Below are 18,516 nucleotides of genomic sequence, written 5' to 3'. Positions count from 1 at the left end.
GGGAAAGAGGAAACCATGTGTCACAGCTGTGCAGCTCTGGTCCTGCCCTCTGGGAAGTGGAGTTGTTACTCTTCAAAGCATTGTGTGGTTTCTGCATTTTATATGGAGTTGGGAAGAGGTGGATTTGAAGCTGTGCCGGGTTTCCTGCTGTCTTTTCTCTCTTCCCATCCCAGAATGAAGTGATCAGTAATATCCAGAATGTCATTGCTTCCATTTCCAAATGTAAGTCACACATTGCTGTGGAGCTGTCAGCTGCTGCCTGGGCAGGCATGGCATTGCCCTGGGACATGGCATCCCTTCTTTCCTGTGACATCCTCTGCCTCCACTCCTGCCTACATAGGGTTAAACAGAATAGCTGCTCTTCAAATGAAAAAAAATTCTTGCATGTTTATTGGCAGCCCATATCTTTCAGCAGCCCAGTCTTTCAGCAACTAGTTGCCACATTAAATGTTTATTTTTTTCCCAAAAGTCAAGATACTTTGAATCTTACATGATGTATATCTGTATTTAATTATTGAAAATCTAAATTATTTATAGTTTTCAAAATGTTAATAGAGGAAGGCAGAATTGAAATGGATATTTTCTGGTTGTTGGAAGATTGAGGAAGGGATGCAGACAAGAAACCTATCCAGAACAGGATAATTTACCTGCAATCACATTGTTATGGAGATATCTGAGATGTATTTATTGTATGTATTAAGTAATTTAGATTTTCTTTGTGGTCACATCATATCTTAGTTATTGTTTCTAAATTTCTTAATGGAAATTACTTTATAAGATGCTGCATTTGTGGCAGCTGACTGCTTCTTTTTCCTCCCCCCCAGTAGAAAATACTAAACATGGCTGTGAATGTCATAGTGAAGCAATCCGAAGGATAAGATATATTGAATTTATGGGAATATGTAGTGGGAACAGGTAAAATTAGTCTCTTTAGTTAGTATCAACTGCATGGTGTTGAATCTGATGGTAAGGCAGTAGATGACCTGGATGGGTTATGTGATTAGGATAATGAAGTAGATATTTTTCATTACCCATATTAAAAAAGTATTTTAAAATTCCTTTTTATGAAAACAGGTCTTAATTAAAACTATAAAAATCCCATGGTAACAGCAGGCATTGTTTTAAGCCACTTCAGCCTTCTTTTCAAAAGAAAAAGTGGACTTTATTTCACATACTTCTGGATTTCTGGTGATTTGTTTGATCTTCCTAAACTGCTAAGCTCCTCTACATTGAGTGAGATTTGAGGTCAGAGATCCATGCAAAACTGCTTTAGTTTAACTGGCTTATAAATAAAAATGTTTATAACAAAAAAGACCCAAAGGAAACGAACACAACTGTCTGTTGCATCTGGCCCTTTAAAAACAGGAGGAGGGAGGGAAAAAAACCCTAGAGAAACTGGGATAGACCTGAACCATGTAGCTAATGCTAAAGTATGCCAGTCTTTTTCAAGAACAGCTTTCCAGCTGGGATGAAATAAGGAATAATTCAATACATAAGTTTCACCTGTTAAAAAGCTTTCATTTCTGTCCCTCCCTTCTCACCCACCATATTTCTTTACATGATAATGTCCTTGATTGAACCCCATAGGTCAGCTGTAAGGAGTCATTAACTGTTGAATTGCGCTGAGTTTTAATTTTCTAAATGGTGGCTCTTTAGTGATTAATCTGTATGATACCTCCATCTGTGTGAAAACAATTTATATGGTTTTTGAGACTAAAACTGGGGGAAAACCCCACACATTTCACAAATATCTTCCTAGTGATAAAACATAATGGTTTTATGTATATAGAGAAATCTGTATCTGTAGGTACACAAGGCTTTATAAATGAAATAACTACAGCATGAGCTACATGCATACACGAGTATGTGCATATGAGAGAGATGTTTAGGATAACAGTATTTCAGTTGGAAGGCACCTACAGCCGTTGTCCAGTCCAGCTGTCTGACTGCTTCAGGGCTGACCAAAAGTTAAATCACGTTCTTAGGGATGTTGTTCAAATGCCTCTTAAACACTGTCAGGGGTTGAGGCATCAACCACCTCTCTAGAAAGCCTGTTTGAGAGTGTGACCCCTCCCTTGGTGATGAAACACTTCCTACTGTCCTGCCTGAACCTCACCTGGAGCAGCTTTGAACCATTCCCATGTATCCTGTCACTGGGGCCCAAGGAGCAGAGCTCAATACTTCTCTTTTCACATCCCTTCCTTGGGAAGCTGTGGAGAGCAGTAAGGTCACCACTCAGCCTCTGTTTGTCCAAGCTAGACAAACCCCAAGTCCTCAGCCACTCATTACAGGACTTTTCCTTACAGGCCCTTCTCCAGCTTTGTTGAGCCTCTCTAGACACATTCAAGCACCTCCACAGCCTTCATAAATTGTGCAGCCAAGAGCAGTAGACAGTCCTTGAGGAGAGGCCACAGCAACACTGAATGCAGCAGGACAATCTCCTCTTTTACCTGGCTGGTGATGCTGTTTGATGCATCCTGGGATGAGGTTTGCCCTCTTGTCTGCCAGGGCTCACTGCTGATTCTGACTGTGCTTCTGCCCACCATGTACTCCAGATCCCTCTCCCAGTTTCTGCTTGTGTCTGGCACTACTTTGTCCTAGGTGCACAATCCAGCATTTGGACTTGTTCAATTTCATGCTATAAATCATAGCCCAGTGTTCCAATCTATGTAGATCCCCCTTTGCAAAGCCCCCTGTTCCTCAGGAAAGCCAAAAGCACCTCCCAGTTTGGTATCAGCAGCAAACTCAGTAAAGGTGCACTGCACTCCTGCATCCAGATCATTGGGAAGTACAGGAACGGGACTGGCCCTGGAGCTGACCCCGGAGGAGCGCTGCTGGGGACAGGTCACCAGCTGTACCCCCTTCACTTTACAACCCTTCGAGCTCTGCCCTTCAGCCAGTCCTTCACCCAGCATGCCATGAACCCACTTGTCCTGCAGCTGGACAACTTGTCCAGAGGGATGTTGTGACAGTATCAAAAGCTTTCCTAAAAACCCAGAAAAAGGCATCTACTGCCTTCCCTTCGTTAGATCTATGACCTTATCAGAAAAGGTTATCAGATTAGTTTATTAGTTATGACTTTCCTTTTGTGAACGCATATTGACTCTGCCTGATAATTGCATTAGTCTTTAAATGCCTTTCAGTGTTACCCAGTATAATCTTTTCTTCTATGATTTTTCCAAGAGCTGAGGCTACGTTAACAGGCTTGTAGTTTCTTGGATCTTCCTTCATACCCTCCTTGTAAATTGGAGTAAAACAAGATCTGGACCAGCAGGGACCTCTCTTGACTGTGAAGACTTTTGATAGATGATGGACAGGGGGGTGCTGCTGAAGCATCCACTGGCTCCTTCAGAACTCTGGGGTGAATCACATCATTCCCCATGGAATTGGAAATATTCAGCTGATCCCTTAGAATTTCATTGTTCATAAATGGAAACTCACTGTTCCCACACTCACGGTCTTCCATCTTGGGAGTGGGCAGCCCCAGGTCCATCAGTATGGTGACTGAAGCAACCTGATCAGCAGGTTGAGGGAGATGATTTTCAACTTCTGCTTTGCTCTTGTGAGATCCCACCTGCAGTGCTGCATCCAGCTCTGAGGCCCCCAACCTAAGAAGGATGTGGACATGTTGGAGCAAGTCCAGAGGAAGGCCATGAAAATAATCAGAGGGCTGTACCACATCTCCTGTGAACACAGGCTCAGAGAGCTGCAGCTGTTCAGACTGAGGAAGAGAAGGCATTTTGTGACAGGACAAGAGGCAATGGCTTTAAACTGAAAGAGAGTAGATAGGAAGAGGTTCTTTACTCAGAGGGTGGTGAGGCACTGGAACAAGTTGCCCAGAGGTGTTTGGATTCCCCATCCCTGTAAGTGTTCAAAGCCAGGTGGCTCTGAGCAGTTGGGATAGTGGATGGTGTCTGCCCATGGCAGGGGGTTTGGAACAAGATGATAATTAAAGTCACTTCCAATCTAAGCCATTCTGTAATGGAAAAAAAACCACTGACCGACATTGTTTTTAATTCACTCCTAGCAGTCACTTAATCATCCATTTCCCACAAGTCCAATGTTTTGTTTTAGATCTCTTGCTATTTATATACTTTAAAAAGCCTTTTTATGGGATCATAAAGCAGTTCCCAATGGAAGCAAGCTTCATACCTCAGTTGTGGTTTTTTAACAAAGGATGTGGCCTCTTAGGAGGACATAATAACAGTTAAGGTGAATTTTTTTCCATGTATCTACCCAGCTCTAGATCACAAAGCGTTATTCTGTCTGCTAGGGTGAAGGATGTGCCTTCCGTTCTCCAAACATTAAATCTGAGTGCTCTTATGTTTTTTCATTTCTCTTTCACCACCAAGCTGTGGGGAAATTAGCCGTGGAGTGATGCGAGTTCCTGCTTTCAGCTAGATGCAGATGTAAAAATATGTTTTGGCCCTGAATGGGGTGTGCTAGAGAGAGCAGCTGCTTACTTGATCCAGGCTGTGACCATCTGCATAATTCTGATTCCATGGAATTGAAGTTGGCTGTCAGCTACAGCATTGTTGAGTTGTTTAGCAGGACCTGGTGCTACCTCCTTCCCTGTGGCGCTTCTTTATTGGTGTGGTGTTTTTCCGCTTTTTAAAAACCACATCAGTTCTGTTTAATTTCTCTTTTTTTCCTGGACATTTTGAAACCTACTAGATTTCATTTCTCCATCTTGAGGTGTCTCATTTGTGGTTTATGTGTGTGTATATATGGTATTTTTGGTTAATGCTTTTCAGCAGGGTTCTGTGGCCTGTGCTGATTCCTGCTTCCCTTACTCTGCCACTTCTCTCTAGCATTATGAAACTGTAGAGTACAACCTACATGAGCCTCTACTATTTCTGGAGATGTATGAGTGAAGAAGATACTAAGTTTTGTTCAGCACAAGGTGAAATCTGTTATTTGATTTGAATGTTGGCTGTTAATGACCTGACAATATTTTTGGATTGATTTTATCTCCAAATTCAGGTACTTTAATGAAGCATTTAACTTGAAAGTCACATCACCTAGCCTTGGACTAATCCCCTAATGAACCCACAGGTTTTCTGTCTGGAGTATTTAGATAAAGCATCTGTCTAGATGTTCATGCTTTTTAGCAGTGCCTGCTTACAACAAGAAGTGAGGTTGAATGCTCCAAAAAGTACAATTTAAGGGACCTTTCTATTTCAAGAAACATATTCTTAAATATTAGTAATTGAAAAACTGTGCTATGTAATGCTGGGTGGGTAACAACTGGAATTAGAGATGCTGTCTTCTGTGGATGACCCATTTTTAGAGTTGTTACATGACAGTAGGGATCCACTTGAGTAAAGGCATCAGCATTCCTTTTGTGAAGCATTAGGGAGACATCTTTGCAGGCCAGGAGTGGAGTTAGGAGGGAGCTCTCTGCTATTCTGTAAAGATGTGTACTCTGACCTTCTGGAGAAGAGTGTAGGGCTGTATTGGGAGATGGAGCAGGCTGACAGTACAGAAGACTTGTACTGTGATATTAGGGTTGTTATCTGTGGAGAATTTAGGGATGGTGAATGCTCCCAGGAAACCTTCAAGTGTTTGAAAACATTTTGATATTGATATCCCATCTGAAATCTGTTCCTTTTTAGAGGTATTGGCCTTTTGTCTTTCCTGGTGGTGGAAGAATCCTCTCTTTTTGGATCAAAGACAAGAGAGCATCTTCCGGTCTCTTGTAGTTGCTACTAGTAATTTGTGGTATAATCTTTGTTTGGCTTAATTTGCAGTAAAGAGTCAGTGCCATAGAAGAGAGTGTAGTCCTGGGCAGGCCTCTTGTTGAGGCATCAAAGAGGTGATAGATGTAGGGATGGTCTTGCTTCCTACCAGCAAAGAATGTCTGACAAGCCACTGCTGTTGCTTGTAGGCTTGATGGGCTGGCTTTTGTAGATTGCAAAATCTCTGAAGATCAAGTGTTTAACCTCAGATAAATTCCACAGGATGTTTTGGATTTTGCAAACCTGCTGTTTAGAAGGGTTTCCTCTGTCCAGTACTGAAGGACTGCTATACTCAGTCAATTAGTGAATATTTGTACCATAATCCAGTGAGTGAAATGGAATAAAAGAGACATCCAGTACTCCACACAGGTTGGATTTTTTTACTTTATCTGCCTGTGCTCTGAAGAAAAATTTCAAGAACTTGAACTTGTTTGTTCCTTGGGAGGAATTTGTGTCAAAGGACATGCTGGGTGTGGTGACTAAGTCTGACTGTCAGAGTGGTTCTCAAGGAGATGCAGAGTGGGAAGGTATCCCTTGAGGGCTTGTCAAAGGGCAGATTGCTCTCTGTACTCCAAGTAGAGTGTTTATTCCAAGTAATTTTGCATTTCTGGATGCTGCAGAGGCTCATTGATTAGACAACAGCGAGTGAATCTTTAATTAAAGACCACCTGGAAAACATGAGTTGCCATGTCTTTATGCTGCTCCTGTTCTGTGCTCGAATTTAAGACTGGGATATGGAACAATCTAGTTTAGAGATTTAAAGATAGTCTAGTTTAAAGGTAAGAAACTTCTGAGTTGTCTTGATCAGTCTTAGGAAGGCTGCTTAAGATGTGCTCCTGAGAGGCCCCTCAGTTTTAAGTAACTGATCGTATGGCTCTTTTACAGAAAAGCCCCCATCCCACTGTAGAAGTACATAAGATCAAGGGGGACCTAACCACTAACTGATGTGCGGTTCTACTCTTTGAAGGCTTCAGAACCTGTCTGGGTTTTCCAAATATGTGTTGCAGAGTTACAGTAGTTTCTAAGATTGAATTTCATACTTTTAAGATTGAATACATGCACAAATTTAACAAGGCAAACCAGTATTGAAGTTTTAAACCACTTCCTTTTTTGTGTGTATGCATTGGTAATGCAGTTACTTGAATTCAAGCTACAGTGGTAAGCTTTGGGTCTCCATATATGAAAACATATTTTAAAAACCCTCCCCCTACCCCAGAAAGCAGACTTCAAAATAAAATCCTTTTTTGACCATTTTCATGATGACCTGCCATTTGGATACTTTTAATCCTCAATCTGTGTAAAAGTTATGTCTTGCATTAAATCCTTTATTTTTTTTCCCTGTGGATTTCTGAAGTAATCCTCTGTGTGCCATATAGCTTGTTCTTCAAATTGCTTGCCTATAATATCCTCATTTCTAGGAGTTTTGTTTAGAAAGCTTTAAAACATCAATTTTAAACAAAATTCAGCTGGATATAAATTTCTTACCAGAAGTCAGTGTTACCCATTCTGCATGTCTAAATTCTTGTCCTGTTGAAACTGTTTAGTACTTTCTGTAATTTAGTCAGTGAATGTGTCAAACGGGGCACTTGGCAGAGGAGTCAGTGATGTTCTTGATAATAAGTAAGAATCTTTTTATAATGCTTTTATTGTTTTCCATTTTTTTGCCTCTTGGGGATTTCATGGGAAAGAAAGAATCCATTCAAAAGGGAATGTGTGTATTTTCACAGTTGGGCAGTACATAGGTATTGCTGGACTGTTAGTGGTGCACCAAAACATATTTTCCTTCCTGTATCTTGTGTTTTCATCATAGCTATGTATCTTAAATGTGGAACACATAGAGAGTCCAACACTTTGGCTTATCCTGGGCCTTTTTCAATATTCTACTAAAAAAAATAATCAAAAATCTGATTGCAAAAATAAAGATCTAAAATTACTTGACATTGACCACGTCTTGATGTTTTTATTTAGCCAGGTAAGGATTTATACTGAAATACACATCAAGATAGTTGATTTGATTTTCACTCTGAAAGCTGAGATTTGTCTTCACGGCATGGTAGTTCTCAGCTTTCTTTCCATCCCTTTATAGGTTCTGTATTGTTGATCTGAGTGAGGAGTTCTTTCATCACAAAATGGATTCAGGGATCCTATTTATGTAGTGCAGCCCTGCAGACAGTGTGTAAATGTAAATGATGGAAGTAAACTGCAGCATGTGGACAAAAACGTGTCACTTATGTGGGGAACTTAGAACTTCCTGAAGTGCCTTTGCTGCTGAGGATATCGTAATGTGTAAATACATTCTCAGACAGCCTTGTAGTACTGGAGGGTTTAAGATCTATATAAAGTTCCAGTCACCTTGTACTACAAGTGCTCTATGATGTCTGTTCTGTAGTGTTGTTAATGTAGTGCTGTTTGCTCTAAAGCAGATTTACTCTTTCCTGAGCCACAGGCATACTTAAATCACTGCTGGTTGAAGTCACTTACAGAATCACAGAATGGCTTGGGTTGGAAGGAATCATAAAGAGCATCTAGTTCCAATGCCATTGCCATGGGCAGAACATTTTCCGCTAGGCCAGGCTGCTCAAAGCCCTATCCAAGCTGCCCTTGAACACTTCCATAATTTCTCTGGGCAATCCATTCCAGTCTCACTACCCTCACAGTGAGGAATTTCTTTCCGATATACAACCTAAACATACCCTCTTTCAGTTTAAAGCCATTCCCTCTTGTCTTTTCATTACAAGTCCTTGTGAAAAGTCCATCTCTAGCTCTCTTGTTGGTCTCCTCTTGGTACTGGAAGTTGCTGTAAGATCTCCCTGGAGCCTTCTCTTGTCCAGGATCTTGTCTTCATAGGACAAGGTGCTCTAGCCCCTCTAATAATCATTGTGACCCTCCTGGAATCCCTTCAGCAGGTCCACGTCTTATGTTAACTTAGGCAAATAGCTTTCCCCATATAGTACATCTGTCCTGGTAGTGAGAACGTGAATGAATTGTATGCATGTGAGCCTTTATAATGTGTCTCTTTAATTTTTCTCTAAGCACATAAACACTTAAGTGAGGACCAAGACCTTGGCCAACTGGTAGATTTTGTGAGCAAGTTAAGTAGAGGCCAATAATTTATTTGGAATAGGTGGTTACTGCACCAGTGGTTAGTGGAATCAAGGTCTGGGCACCTTAAAGTTGTGGTATTCTCAGGGAGAATGAAGGAATATGAGCAAGGCAGGTGGTGACAGTGACCAAGCAGGACACTGCTATCTTGCCTTTGTGGTGGAAATCTGTGTGGTGACTTAAACAGTGTTTTGCTCTTCTAGATGCTTTTTCTTTCTTACACATCACGGTTTATAATTGTGTCCTTGAGATAAAAAAATTTTTTCCTCTTGTAAATTTTAATTGTCTAAAATATTTAGGAAAAAAGAAAGCATTGAAGCACCTCTTTTAAATTCTGGTAATAGTATCACCCTCCTCTAAGCAAGTGATCTGTTTTAGAGATCATTTTTATATAGTTCTTGCAGAAAGGGCATTTATATCTTAACTGCAAAACCCCATAATTTATAAAAATTTAGTGTATGACTAAATGCTAATCTATAAGTCACAGGGTTCTCTTGATGCTAAGAACTGTAATATTTTCATGGAAACATCTCACTACTTAATTTTTGCAAGAGATTCTCATTTTTTTTAGTCTGTTTTAGTGGGTTTCTGTTCAGTAATATTTAATTTGCTGTGAAGGATCTCAGAGGGATTTAAGACTGCTGTTTTATTGTGCATTACTGTAGGCTGTTATATCATTTTTCCATCCCTGCAATCTTCAAGTGGGTAAATGTTACTTTCTCTGCTGATATTTCTATTTAAAAATTGATTATAAAATAACACAAGCTATTTTGTTACCTTGAAAAAAATTAAGCTGTATCATGAAATATTTAGCACAAAATGGTTAAAACTGTCTGGATTCTACTCATGTATATTTTACAAAGCTTTTTTTAGCTGATTACTAAACTGAGCCCCAGTTTTAATGCATATTTTTAATTATTCTGTTACTGAAAGACTAAGTTAGATTTGTCTTTGTTTGCAGAAAAAGCCACCTGAGTGTGCCAGGAAGTTAGAGAACAGCTGTCTTCTCAAAGGCATACACAGGACGGATATTCCACACTCCTTTTTAAATGGTAAGTTGTTCAAGAGAGCTCTTGCTGAATGTTCCTTGTCACTTTGCATTTGTGTGAATCTATTACAAATAGCTTGGATGACTGTGATAAGTCCCTCAAACTGAAGACCAGTGATGAATTTAGAAACTTTTCCAGAAGGGTTTGAGTTACCCTTGGGAAGGAGGTTTATATTTTTGTGATATTGAAGATGTGCTGTTTTAGGCCCTGAAACAAATGTCAAAAGCATTGTTCACACAGGAGACTGGTAGCATTTAAATACTAATCTTATTGTGTAGAAACTGAAATAAATTCACTTTATTCATAGTTGTTCATGAGCTACTGGATTTATAAATTTGCATCTGTTAATTACTTTTACCCTGTATAATCTGTACTTTGTTGATGTATTGTCTAAGAGATTTAAACTAAATCTGCTGAAGTTGAATGTTTGTTGGCATCAAAGTGCAACGGATAATAAAAGATTTTTATTTATTGATATTAAACTAGCTGTGTGGGGGAATATTTCCCTGCCTCCAGTCTGTCTTACTGCCACACTCAACACCAGGGACATTTAGATAAGGATTATCTGTTACAGAATCACAGAATTTCTAGGTTGGAAGAGACCTTTAAGATCATCGAGTCCAACCCATCATCTAACACCTCAACTAGATCATGGCACCAAGTGCCAGATCCAGTCTTTTTTTAAACACATCGAGGGATGGTGACTCCACCACCTCCCTGGGTAGATGATTCCAGTGTTCGATCACTCTTTCTGTGAAAAACTTCCTCCTTAATTCTAGTCTGTATCTCCCTTGGCACAGTTTGAGACTGTGTCCTCTTGTTCTGTCTGTTGTTGCCCGGAGAAAGAGACCGACGCCCAGCTCACCACAGCCACCCCTCCGGAAGTTGAAGAGAGTGATAAGGTCACCTCTGAGTCTCCTTTTCTCCAGGCTGAACAGCCCCAGCTCCCTCAGTCGTTCTTCATAGGGCTTGTGTTCCAAGCCCCTCACCAGCCTCGTTGCTCTTCTTTGGACCCGCTCAAGCATCTCAACGTCCTTCCTAAACTGAGGGGCCCAGAATTGGACACAATACTCAAGGTGTGGCCTCACCAGTGCTGAGTACAGGGGAAGAATGACCTCCCTGCTCCTGCTGGCCACACCATTCCTGATACTGGCCAGGATGCCATTGGCCTTCTTGGCCACCTGGGCACACTGCTGGCTCATGTTCAGCCAGCTGTCAACCAGCACCCCCAGGTCCCTTTCCACCTGAGCACTGTCCAGCCACACCGTCCCCAGCCTATAACGTTGCAGGGGGTTATTGTGGCCAAAGTGCAGGACTTGGCACTTGGACTTATTGAACTTCATCCCATTAGATTCTGCCCATCCATCCAACCGTTCCAAGTCCCTCTGCATTGCTGAAGAGTAGCACTTCTCTCACTGTGTGACATAAGAGGTGGGACACACCTGGGGGTGCTAATGGTGGACTGCTGGCAAGGTGCAGACAATTTTGTTACAGTAAGTAAAGCTGATAGGTTTGTGCATGTGTGTATTTGCAGGGAGCTGCAGCTTGTTGGTGTCTGCAGTGGGAGAGAGACAGTTTTTGAGCAGAGGAAAAGCTGAAGAGCAGATTTGTTGTTCTTCCTTCTGAGAGGATGAAGTTAAAAGTAGTGTTAGCTACCTGTAGGAGAGACTTCCTGCATTGCACACCACAGTGCTGCCTTTGCCAGAAACCATGGCCAGCCTTGCTTCAAGGTCTCTGAGAACAGTAAAATAAGCAGCAGTGCTTTAGGAGAGTGTCCTGTTCTCCTGTGTCCTAGAGCTGGCTCTGTCTATAACCCTGCCTATGATCCTTTGCCACACTTTCCCACTCAGCTGAAATTCACTTATGCTTATTTCAGTTTTGAGTTCTGAGGATATGTTTGATGATACTCCAGATGCTTTTCAGCATATAGGTTCTCAAAGACATTGTACTTTAAGTTAAGAAAAAGAAGAATTCTGGAAAATGTGTGCATTCACAATTTCAAGTAGAAAACTGTTTTGAGGAATGGAGGAATAAGGAAGCAATATGGTGCACACTGGAGTGGAGAGTTATGGTAACAGCTTTTGAAGGAGAAGGGTGAAAGAAAATCCACTCTTCCCCCCTTAGCTCTCTTGCATTGCCCATTAAATGGAAAGCTAAATCAATGGTTATATATTGAAATTGTTTGGAAAAGAAGATCTCTTGCTGTAAATGTCAAAAGTGGAGGAAGTGTGTCAGGGAAAGTAAGTGGTCTGTGAAAAAAAAAAAGGAGTAAACCAAACGGGCATAGTCAAAATTGAAAATATACTTCACTACTAGATTATTAGATTAGCATATTGCTTTTTATTTAATGAAGCAGTGAATGTTACAGCATTGTTACATTTCAGTTGTGTTTCATGCTGCATGGGAACATCATCACTTTTATTTATGGGGAACTATAGAAATTAGTTACTACAGGAATAAGAACCTTGGTTTTGAAATATTTTACCTCCGTTATATTTATTAATAAAACTTCAAAAATTATTTTGAGTTATTTGCTGTTCATTCTCAGTGTAGTTTTATGAAGTATTTTCTGTTTCTTTGTGCAGTTTAAGCCCAGTTTTCACGTAGAGTTTAAATGAAGTGTCAAGTGTTTAACTAGTCTGGAATTTAATGTAACTGATAGGTGTATAAAGACAATGAACATACTTGAAAATATCAACCTTTAAGTATTTAAAAAAAAATATTAAAACCTAATTCTAGTGAACAAATTCCAATTTTTGATTGAACATTGATCATTCATGTATCACAAACATTTGGATTGGACATACAATTTGGAAACTACCTGATCAATAAAATGAGAAAGTTGTGCTTAAAATAATGTAATGTATTTTCTTTTTAAATTTCTATTCAAAGAATTTCACTTTCAAGTCAATAAAAAATTTCAACAGCTTAATTCACCTGCATGTGTAGTAAGGTATTTGAATTTGAAATTAAGTCACTCATTTTGTCACTTGGATTATAGTTGTGCCTTGTCTTGCTTCTCTGGATTTCCTACTGTGTTTTGCCAATGTAAATGTCCCCAAAAGTTGTCAGGTTGATAAAAACACTAGATTAAATATTATATTAAACCTACAACACTACAGTACAAAAGTGTCTTCCACAAAGAAAGTTAGAGAGCGTGCAGTGAGAAATGAAATACCAGATTCAGGGCTTGAAAACAGCCTCTGATGCTTACTAGCCCCTGCTGTCAATTCAGTAGACTGCCAGAAGAATTCTTTTGTCATTGCATACAAGCAATTCTAAGAAATACACCTTTACACTTATTTTGGCAGATAAAAATACTGTGTATTCAGTTACATGCTTTGAAAAATGATGTTAAAATTATGTTTGTGATTGTGGTGTGGATAATACTCCAGTCTTTAGAAATACTTTTATTGGGAAAGCAGCTTGGATATTTTCAGCCAGGGTTAAATCAAATTTATGTGCCAAGACTTTTGCCTGTGCTGTCTGACTTTTCAGTCGTGTAATCTGTATCCTTTAACCTTCATGGCTGCTTAATTATAGAATTATTTAGTAACTTAAATGTTTGATTTAAAACAAACCATTAAGAAGAGTCCCTTGAAAGAAAGAAGCTTTTCAGAATGGGGCAGACTGAGTGTGAAAAGTAGGTTGGGTAGGAGAGAAATGTCTCTGGAGAATGGTGGAGGGTTTTTGGACTACTTGACCAGCCAGAAACTGCGGATCACTAATTGTGTAGCGGTGGATGGGGGGAGTAGCAGGACAGTGTTTTTCCAGTGGTCTCCCAGGGGTGGAAAAAGACCTATGACAGAAGCCGAAGTTTTGCAGAATTCTTGCCCTGCAAACAGTAAAGCCAAAATGAGGTGGAACTAGTTTTGGGAGGGACTAACTTAAAACATGGTAGAGAAGTGATCACAGGTTTCCATCTTCAGGTACATGCATTTTTGATGAGCCTTTTCTTGTTTTCTATCTGATTTTGATGTTACAAGAGGCTGAATATTTCGGCTTCGCTCTTGCCTATCTGGGGTTAAACTCTTTTCAGTATGCACTTATTTACATTTTGGGCTTGACTGCATGGAGTTGGATTAAATTGCAGCCTGGCAAAATGGGTTTGATGTTAGCAAATTTCTTCTCTTTGTGTATTCAAGCTGGTGTCTGTACTGTGAGAGCCTTAGCATGCTCATCACATATAGAAATATTCTTTGTTATCACTGTCTGAGACTGGGAAATTTTCATTTCTGCAAATAAATGCAGTCATTGGCCTCTTCTCTGAACTTTTCTGTGATTGGCATCATAATAACTTCCCTCTGAATTATGCAGCTAGTGCACAGGGATCTGCTTGAAGATGAGGTTTAAATCTTGGTTGCCTGTGCAATGATTAAATAAATCAGCTTCTAAATTTAACTGATGTAGTTAAATTACTTCTTGAACTGTGTGTAGATTAGTCTCTAATGGCTTGATTTTTTCCATACGTGCTTGTAGTCTATGTAGATTACACTGATTATTTTAAAGTGTAGTTAAGAGCAATGTAAGTATTGATAGGTTTGTCTCATAATTTTGTGGGGTGTATGGAAGATCTATGTAATCACAGATAACTTTAAATTACAGTCTTTGAGAGCTGGAGTCAATGTGTTTGTGCCTACAGTCACCCTTTTAGTCCATAAAAACAAACTGGTCTCCAGTCACAAAGGGTTTTGCTTGGTTTGATGTGATTCTCAACCTCAGGAAGGGTGCCAACAACCATAGCATTGCCCCTGGAGCCTCATCACAGAGATGGCAATAGCAGTCCTTTTTCTGTTTAGCAGCCAGCTGGTCACAGCTGTAGTTAAGAAATCTATTCCTCTTGGATTGGGGGATCTCATCAGCTCAGTGGGTTTTAAACTAATAATTACATTTCACAGGAGAAGATTTTATCACCAATATAACAGCAACAGCACTGCTGCGAGGGAGGCAAGTTTAGAGTAGGTTCACTTCAGAATTCAGCATCGTTCTTTGTTTCTGTTGTGTATGTAAAGAAAAACAAGAGCTTCCTGAATATTTACATGGCAGGATTTAATTCCCACTCCCCCCATTGTTTTCACTTCAACGTGGTTAGGTTCAAAATCGACTTACTAGTGTTAAGGATGAACATCTAGGAAAAAAAAAGCAATTTAATGATGGCAAATACTGAAAGTGTTTTAATCCAGTATGCAAAATATTTGAGGCAAACTCATGGCAAAGTTCACTACTAACCATTGTGGAACTGGAGGGGTGAAAAACATCAGTTGTGTTTCTCTTTCTTTGGAAATAGGTGCCCTAATTGATTTCCAACTGCTTTAAGTTTACAAGAGACTGCTGTGATCATTGGGATCTAGATGGATGCCCTTTCTTTTTTAAATTCAGGAATAAAGTTAAAGCATACTTCATCAATACTCATTGCAGTGTTATACTTTACTTGTAAATAAAACATTAACACTCATTTATTATTTAGTTTGTGTATTTCATGGAATGGGTCAGGTTGGATGGGACCACAGTGGGGCATCTGGTCCAACCTCCCTGTTCAAGCAAGGTCATCCCAGAGCACATGGCACAGGGTTGTGTCCAGATGGTTCTTGAACATCTCCAGTGAGGGAGACTCCACACCCTCTCTGGGCAGCCTGCTCCAGTGTGCAATCACTGCACACTAAAAAGTCCTTCTTCATGTTCAGGTGAAACTTCCTGTGCATCACTTTCTGCCCATTGCCTCTTGTCTTGTTGTTTGGCACTGCTAGTCAAAAGAATTTGTTTATATCTCTCCTCTTAGCTACCAATACCTCCAACTCTTGTTGGACCAGCTGGCAGCTTCCAAAGAAGCAGTGAGACATGGCATTGCAGAAGTGAGGTGTGGAGAGCAGAGTCCAGGTGAGGAGAGGAAAGCGGCTGTAGGGCATGTGAAGGACACAAATCTTGGTTGCTGTGTCGGCAACTGAAGTGGTGAATATGCACAAAGCAGTGGTGCTGGATGTGAAGGAGGAGATAAAACACTAGCAGTAGGACTCCTATAAAGGAGGAGAAGGTTGGACTGTGGCGCTAAAATATGAGCAGGGCATCTTATCATCAGTATGAAACTGAATGGCTTCAGGTGTTTGGCTGTGGGATGTTGATAGATGCAATTGGGAAATATGAATGTGATCAGTTCAACATGCAGTCTGCCTGTTTGCATTTTATGACTAGTGATTAATGGTAAACAGCTAAAGAAATATTCTGTTCTCTATGAATTACAAGATCAATTTGGATTAAATTTGGATTTTAGATTGAAAAATAGAGGGAATGGTTCCTTCATTTTTTTAAATGGTTTGTCCTTGATTCTACCTTAGTCTCTTGGAAAGAAAAAAGGGACCTTCACAATTTACCATGAGCTAAGGGCATCTACTTTTCTTGAGATGGGATGGTACCTTTCATCAGATAAGTGACTTCTTGTCCCTGAGAAGAGGATAGTAATTTTTGTCTTGAGTTGTTATCCACGCTTCTGTTTCAGAGTACTGTGTATTTATTTTAAAAAGTACATATTTAATATTTCATTCTTTAAAAATAAATTTGGTCCTAAATATTTATAAGTATATGCTGCTTGTTTCTTTTTATAAACAAACCACAGAAATCAATGCATACCAGGTTAGCATTCACTAAAAGCATGTTTTTCAGAAAGAGATGGAAAGGATACATACATAAATGACTTACATGGCTAACATGATAAGCAGAATTTGTAATGCACATGTGGGATATCTGCTTTTCGTCTATTCAGTAAATTTTTTGTTGACCTACTCAGAGTTTGCTGGGACGCCTACGTGATTTTTGGGAAATGTGTCAGTAGAAAGTTCCTGAAAATTGCAAAAGTTCTGAGCTCTTTAGTGTCATTGGTTTTTGTTCCTACTAGTAAAATGGACTGGGACTAGAGAGAATGACTTCTGAGGAGCAGCTGAGGGTACTATGTGTAATCTTTGGGAAGAGGGTACCATATTCTGTCTACAGCTTCTTGTGAGTGAGTTGGAATGGGAGGTGCTGATCCAGCCTGTGTCAGGTGTTCAGCGACAAGACACAAGGGAATGACATAAAGCTGCATCAGGGAAGTCTAGATTGGATGTTAGGGAAAAGTTGTTCGCTGAGAATTGTGGTCAAGCACTGGAAGCAGCTCTGCAGGAAAGTGGTTGGGACCCCAAACCTGTTAGAGTTCAAGAAGCATTTGCACAACACTTTTAAGTACCTGGATTAACTTTGGGGTTGCCCTGTGTGGTCAGGAGCTGGACTGGACTATCATCACAGGTCCTTTCCAACTCAGCATATTCTGACTCAAGGAAAATTCTTTTAATGTGACAATATTGGTGCCATTTCTTGTAGGAAGCAGTTGCTAGTCTTTCAGTCTAGTCACTTGTGTTTAGCTTGCTGTTCACCTACACAACTGAACACTGTAACTATGTATGAAATGGAAGTTCAGCTTGAATTGTTTTGGTTTTTTTTCTTTTGTTTTTTTTTCTTTTGTCCTGAAGCAGATTGAGTAGTTTCACTATCACTTCCATGCTCTCAGATATAAGGGTAGTAATTCCATAAACTGCTTTGACTTCTTTCCCCTGGATTAGATTTTTGCTGACTTCCAATCTGATTCCAGCACGAGAAGCAGCTCAGCCAGGACCAGCAGCTATAATAGCACAAATGTTGAAACAGGAATGGGAAAAGGAATCCATTTAATTAAATCAAGGAGCAGTTGGCTTACAGCTGTCTTAAAAAGCACAACTTTAAGTGGAGCACATCTTAAGGCAATGACTGGGTGTTGCTTCTGAGAAGGAAGCAAAACTCATCTTGTAGTTGAAACATTTGTTGCTAAGTATTGATGTGGTCGAGGTCCAATTTCCGATCCTTCTACAGGCCTTGATGATGGTGACCAGCGCACAAGTAGCTCTAGTGCCTCTCAGCAGTATAAATGAGACGCTGCTTCTTGCCTTTCTCATGTTTGGAGAGTAAATTTAATGTCAGGGTGTACAGGTATTGAGTAACCTTACTGTAATAGGCTTGGGATGCTCCTTGGCAGTTGCAGCATTGCTAGGTTTAGGCAGTCTGTTCCTCTTTCAGTGGGTTTTAGTTGGCTCTATTGCCAGGATTTTGCTGTGTGTTTGACTGACAGTTAGTAAGGAAGATGAGGTCCTTCCCAAAGGATTGGGAGGCTGAGTGCATTATAGGGAGTGAGAGGATCAAGGTAACTCTGACTCCTGTACATATTTTTGTTTTATTCCTCCCTTTTCCATGGAATGTTCATTTGTAAGTATTGGAAGGAAGCATAATTAAAAAATACTGTGACATATTTTCAGCCCTTAGATGATTCTCTTTCTTTCTAACCTGTATTTGCCTGTCTTCTTACATCTTATCCTGAGAAAATGAAAACAAAATAAAACGACTCTTTTTCAGCCTTTATATAGCAAATTAAAGCATGCTGAAACAACATTGTAGGATGTATTATGCTGTAGATTTGGTTTGGATCCAGAACTATATTTATGATGCAAATTTCCCAGATGTGAACTATATGAACTCTTTCAGATGAGTGTAAAACCAAAACATCTGTATGGGCATATGGGACAGTGTCAGCATCTGATGGTCCAAGGACTGGGAGAGTGGGAGAGCAC

At 40.0% G+C, this 18,516-nt stretch overlaps 1 protein-coding gene across 2 annotated transcripts in view; it reads left to right on the top strand.

The window, feature by feature from the left end:
* Positions 1-18,516, top strand: part of WASF3 (WASP family member 3) — an 84,294-nt gene that overhangs the window by 27,657 nt on the left and 38,121 nt on the right. For both annotated transcript variants that reach the window (XM_031066076.1, XM_005417679.2), the window contains one exon: positions 9,802-9,892. The gene's annotated coding sequence lies outside the window, so the exon portion shown is untranslated. Of the gene's footprint in view, positions 1-9,801; positions 9,893-18,516 lie in introns of those variants that run through there.

This window comes from Geospiza fortis, unplaced genomic scaffold (assembly GCF_000277835.1).
Source record: "Geospiza fortis unplaced genomic scaffold, GeoFor_1.0 scaffold16, whole genome shotgun sequence".
In the NCBI taxonomy this organism is placed as follows: domain Eukaryota; kingdom Metazoa; phylum Chordata; class Aves; order Passeriformes; family Thraupidae; genus Geospiza; species Geospiza fortis.
The sequence above is the reverse complement of the archived record's forward strand: the minus strand, read 5'-3'. Positions and strand labels throughout refer to the sequence as shown.